At 34.6% G+C, this 6,000-nt stretch overlaps 1 long non-coding RNA gene across 2 annotated transcripts in view; it reads right to left on the bottom strand.

Annotated features, from left to right (window-relative positions):
* Positions 1 to 695: 695 nt before the first annotated feature.
* LOC134965518 (uncharacterized) overlaps positions 696 to 6,000 on the bottom strand; it is a 57,121-nt gene continuing 51,816 nt past the window's right edge. For both annotated transcript variants that reach the window (XR_010188417.1, XR_010188418.1), the window contains exons 3-5: positions 2,401 to 2,445; positions 2,152 to 2,214; positions 696 to 1,837 (exon numbers count right to left, since the gene is read on the bottom strand). This is a non-coding gene — a long non-coding RNA (uncharacterized LOC134965518). The remainder of the gene's footprint in view (positions 1,838 to 2,151; positions 2,215 to 2,400; positions 2,446 to 6,000) is intronic.

The following is a 6,000-nucleotide window of genomic DNA, read 5'->3' as shown; positions in this document are numbered from 1 at the left end:
GTAATATATAATAATATGTCAAATTGCTGCTCATAAACCCTTTTCAAAATAAGGTTTGGTTTTTGCATCTCTTCTATCATGCTAGCTATATCTTCAGACATCCGTAACAACTTTTCTTTTTCTTTTTTAGTGTGAACATATGGAAAGCTTAACTGTCCTGACTGCAAACATTCCTTGGTTACAAAAGAATCATCTACCTCAACTTGTGATTGAGCCATATTGATGGAATTCTCATTTTTCTCAGATTTGAGAAATACAGGAGAACATTATAGTTTTTCAGGGGTAAGTGTTACATTGTTGTGTTTTAATTACATTAACTTCTCTTATGTTCGCAGCAATACTCAAGTTATCTTCATTGTGGTTTAAAAAATTACCATTTTTTGACTCAAAGATTTTTTGGTGATTTTCATCCACCTTTGGGCTTGAATTGTTTTCTCCCACAGTGCTTTGAGATGAAATTAGGATGCTTTCCTCACCAAGGTTTACTGAATGATCTTCTTCAAAAACTAATAAATATAAAAAATGTCCTAAATACATTTTCTGATGAAATAATGAATAATATGAATTCAAATTGATTGAAACTTACCTTCTACAAGTGATGCTGACATTCCATTGTAATCTGAATCATTCTTTGGATTAGTACTTGATTTAGCAAAATGTATACAAAAAAACAAAACAAAAACAATTCAAAAATCTAATTACAGTTTATTAAATATAAAAAAGCAAAAATTTGGAATCTCCAAAAAATTTCAAATCAAGCGATCTGTTTTTCGGCAAGCACTGTTCATAAAATTTTGAGTGCCTATTCAAATGAATAAAAAAAATGATTGTGATATCAGTGGAAATTTACCATTCCAGAAACGCATTGTCAAATGCAAATTCTTCAGCTGAATGTTTCACCCAGCACATGCAGAGACATATGCCCAAAATTCAGCATATCCTGCAATGTGCCAAGCAGGTGGCTGGGGGTCCGGGACCTAAAAATTGTTTCTGGTAGTAGGTTGAACTGTAGTTTGAAATGCAAATTTAAATTTTAGGAAGGGGCGTAGCCAGAACTTTGTGGGCCCCATAGCAACATTTTGAAGGGCCCCTGTCCCAATGCTTCTAGAGAAACTCCTCTCTGCAACAGTTGTTCATTTTATGTCCTATAATAGTGCCCTAGTTCATTTACTGAACCATAGTAGAGCCTCATTAAATATTATGCCCCATAGTAGTGCCCTAGTTTCTTTTATGAATGGTAATAGTGCTTAAGTTCACCCTATGTCACATTTCAGAGCTGCCAATACACATTATACCACACATAGTGCTCCCCGTTCATATTGTGCCACATTACAGTGCCCCGGTTCATAATATATAACATTAAAATGTCCTCCAGTTCATGTTATACCACACTACAATGAGCAGGTCCAGAGGCATGCCTAGATATATTGCAGACCCCAAGGAAAAAGTTTGAAAGGACCCCTACGTACCCCCAATGGTGAAAAATGTATATAACACATGTAACTGTGACAGGGAAGGTTGGCCCCTCTCAGCTCTGGGCCCCATAGCAGCTGCACTGCCTACACCTACGGTAGCTACGCCCTTGATTCTAAGGTTTAATGGGTGCAAATGCCACAGACAGACTCATCCATCTGTGGGCCCCTTTTTCAAAGCATACTAGATGCAGTGTACTTTAGCATGCCATTCAGAAAATATTATGCTCTAGTAAAATTGCCCAAGTTTAAACACACATAGCTATGTACACATGTTGAGGACAAAAATACCAGATTCAAATGCTTTTCTTTTTTTCTTTTTCTTAAGCAGCATTCGAGATTCCTCTTTACCGTAAGATCTTTCACTAGGATGAAAAGAAAAAAATACTTTAACAACTTACTTACTTCAAACATATCATAAGGCAAAATACTCCCTTTCAGCCAAATTCGTTACCTAATTCGTATATTCTACAGTATTAGCTAATACTGTGCAAAAATTGTCAGGAATGTGGAGATACAAAATCCAGCTTCATCAACAACATCAACATTCCAAACCTGTATGTCCCATTGATTCTGAAGGTACATTTGGCCAAACATAATTCTAGAGTGTAGCCACCTTAAATCAGGTCAACATATGACACAATAAGCATTTAATACCCAAAAATAGTCGAAAACTTACCTGGTGAAACAGTAAAAACGTCTTTCTTTTTCTTCTTATCACTGCTAAAAGTCTTCTGAGAAGCTAAATAAAAACCCACAAACACATTTACCTTTTTTAGAAATATACATTACGAATTAAGTAGCAAAATTTAGCATGGCAAGAATTCCAAAAAGTGATGTCAAGAAATTACAGGCAAACAAAGTCTCCCTTAACTGCACCCTGTTTATATGGATCAATCATATTAAGTTGGAAAAAAAAACAACTTACCTGGTATGTCAGTTCAATCTTTTTCTTGCTCACACTGCTCATCGTCTTTGGAGAAGTAAAAGTAAAAAAAATATTTTTAAAGTCAATAAATAAAATAAACTATAAAAAAACATGTTAAACAAACATGGAAAAAAACATACATGTTGAAAATATAAAATAAAACCCATGAGTGGTGAGCTCAGATCATTGCTGCCATTGTAATCCACCCAGTGTAGTTCAATGATGCAACTAAGCCAGTGATTACCTAACTTTTTTGAATCACGGCACCCTAGACCATCAAAAACTTATCAAGGCACCCCTAGGCCAAATGTTTGTTATTGAGGAATTCAAAAACAAATATTAAATTAAATATATTGCGTTTATATGTCATCCTTAGGGTCAGTTATGTGGTAAGGGACAGGATTTTCTTCTATTTGTCTACATATATCATGATTGTTTGCCACTAGCACTGGTTTTGCCTATTTTATTGACCATAAATTAATTGATTTGGCCCTGGACCACCAACCCAAGGCTCCCCTGCAAGTACCTCAAGGCACCCCAGGGTGCCTAGGCACACAGTTTGGAAACCACTGAACTAAGCCATTGAAATCTTTGATGATAATCAGCATCAGGGAGTACAGTAGGATCAACAGTAGGATCAACAGTGTGGGGATCCACATCTCGGCAAAGACAATAATTACAAATGCAACATTACTATTAAGTAACACAGTGGCGGAACATGTGCATGCACATAGTCATATTTAAAAAACTATATATATATATATATATATATATATATGTATATATATATATACATATATATATATATATATATATATATATATATATATATATATATATATATATATACAGGTTGAGTATCCCTTATCCAAAATGCTTGGGACCAGAGGTATTTTGGATATCGGATTTTTCCGTATTTTGGAATAATTAGATACCATAGTGAGATATCATGGTGATGGGACCTAAATCTAAGCACAGAATGCATTTATGTTACATATACACCTTATACACACAGCCGGAAGGTCATCTAATACAATATTTTTTATAACTTTGTGCATTTAAACAAAGTGTGTCTACATTCACACAATTCATTTATGTTTCATATACACCTTATATACACAGCCTGAAGGTCATTTAATGCAATATTATTAATAACTTTGTGTATTAAACAAAGTTTGTGTACATTAAGCCATCAAAAACAAAGGTTTCACTATCTCAGTCTCACTCAAAAAAGTCCGTATTTCGGAATATTCCGTATTTTGGAATATTTGGATATGGGATACTCAACCTGTATAACAAAAATGTCTCTGTGGAGCGCACTTAATAAAACATGATTTGGTGTATTCGTATCTGATTACTGATTAGATGTAATTTATAGTATTTATATCTGGTTACTGATAAATAGAGGATGACCATACAAAAACACCCTTTTCTTTAAACACTTGTTATTTATTAGTAAAAACAATTTAAATCCTCATTTCTATTAAAAATAATTAGTAAACATTTTCACAATGTATTGTTGTTCAATAAAGATACAATAATAATTTTCAACTTTTCAGAACAAAAAATTGATAAGTTTTCATCCACCGCGTTTTGTCTTTATGGCGACTTCTTCAGGGGTGTTCTCTTAGGGTGTGATCCAAAAATAAAAAAATTATAGATAAAAATAAATAAAAAGAACAATAAGAAAGAGAAGGTATATGCACAAAACATAATTATATCGGTGTCTAGATTTAGCTGACATCGTTCAGATTTATTTTCTGTTTATTCAATAGAAAGAAACATTTCTCGAGCTGAATTCCAACATCAATAAAGGATAATAACATATAATTTGGTAATGATTGTCTAATGAGTGACTCCACAATAAATTCAGATTAATATAGTATTACTTACTTATGAATAGCAAGTTATTTAATTTTAAACAGCTGTATTTTCACAAAAATATGGTCCATAATTTACCTATTTGAAAAAATAAAGGTTCAAATTGTAATAATTGTATTATTATTTTACCTATTAATAGTCTAACTACTAATACTTACTGTAAATTATTATGGAAAATAATAATCCTAGACTTCCACGATTTAGCAATGTTTGATAGAAATTCCTACTTGAGACCGCCATACAATAAGATATATGTATGTATAAATATATATGTATTTAAAGGAATTAATTTGTTTTTTCAAATAACCAAAAAATAAAATACTCACTGATAATTTATATTAATCTTCAAAGTGGTAACTTGTAAGTGCTTTATCAAACTTTTTATTTTTAATCTCCCTATTAAAAAACAATAATATATTAATATCGATCTGTATTTAGATCATAAAGCAATTATTTTATCATATCGTAGCTTACCCGCAGCTTTTTCGTATATCAAAAAACATAAGGATCCAAATGTGGACTGAGTAATCTTAAGCATCTTTTATTTCCCTAGTAAAGACAAAACATTGCTAAAGATCTTAAATTAGACCATAATAAAATAGGGTTCAAAAATAGCCCTTATAGCTTACCAGCAGCTCTCCTATGTGTCCGCATACATAGAGATCCAAAAGTGGAATGAATGCTGGGCTCAGGGTCTCCCTATTTAAGTGCCTTAGCTAATTACATCACTTCCTATTCCATTTGATTAATTGTTTAATTGATAGAATTACTAATTATATTTATTTCTTCATTTTAATCTTTTTATAAAGTCACTTTGTTTATAATGGCCTCCTAATTCATATGGCCAAACCAAACCTAATGTTGACAAACAGACACTGACAATTAATATTTTAAAGAAACTAAAATAAAAGTTTTAATTGATAATAAAGGGACATAGAGCGCCTCCTATGTGCGCTCCAAGCCTCCTTGTAGCGGGCGTGATGTCACTGCGCACGTCCCGTCGCCAAGCAACAACCGAAGTACTGGTATATGTATTCCAGGCCTCGTTCCCAATGTGCGTGACGTCCTCACGCACGTCCTGTCTCCTAGCAACAACATACCAGTACATCGGCCGTCGCCTAGAAACAACCGAAGTACGGGTATGTGCATTCAGGCCTCGTTCCCAATGTGCCTGACATCATTACATACGTCCTGTCTCCTAGCAACTGACTCAGTCCAATACTGAGTATAAGTGTTAACAGCCTCGTTATCAGCATGCGCGATGTCATCCCGCACATCCTGTCTCCTAGCAACACGTTCTAATGTACAGCATTTTTTTTTAAATAAATGCACATACCAGTACTTCGGTTGTTGCTAGGCGAGCTGGAATTTGCCCACATGTAATGCACGCACAATATTGGTGGCGTTGTCCGATGTCACAAATCCCCAGGAGAGTCCAATTGGGGTAAGCCATTCTGCGATGATGTTCCTCAGTTTCCGTAAGAGGTTGTCAGCTGTGTGCCTCTTATGGAAAGCGGTGATACAAAGCGTAGCCTGCCTAGGAAAGACTTGGCATTTGCGAGGTGCTGCTACTGGTGCCGCCGCTGCTGTTCTTGCTGTGGGAGGCAATACATCTACCCAGTGAGCTGTCACAGTCATATAGTCCTGAGTCTGCCCTGCTCCACTTGTCCACATGTCCGTGGTTAAGTGGACATTGGGTACAACTGCATTTTTTAGGAC

The sequence above is a fragment of the Pseudophryne corroboree genome, chromosome 10, assembly GCF_028390025.1.
Source record: "Pseudophryne corroboree isolate aPseCor3 chromosome 10, aPseCor3.hap2, whole genome shotgun sequence".
NCBI classification, from domain to species: Eukaryota; Metazoa; Chordata; class Amphibia; order Anura; family Myobatrachidae; genus Pseudophryne; species Pseudophryne corroboree.
The sequence above is the reverse complement of the archived record's forward strand: the minus strand, read 5'-3'. Positions and strand labels throughout refer to the sequence as shown.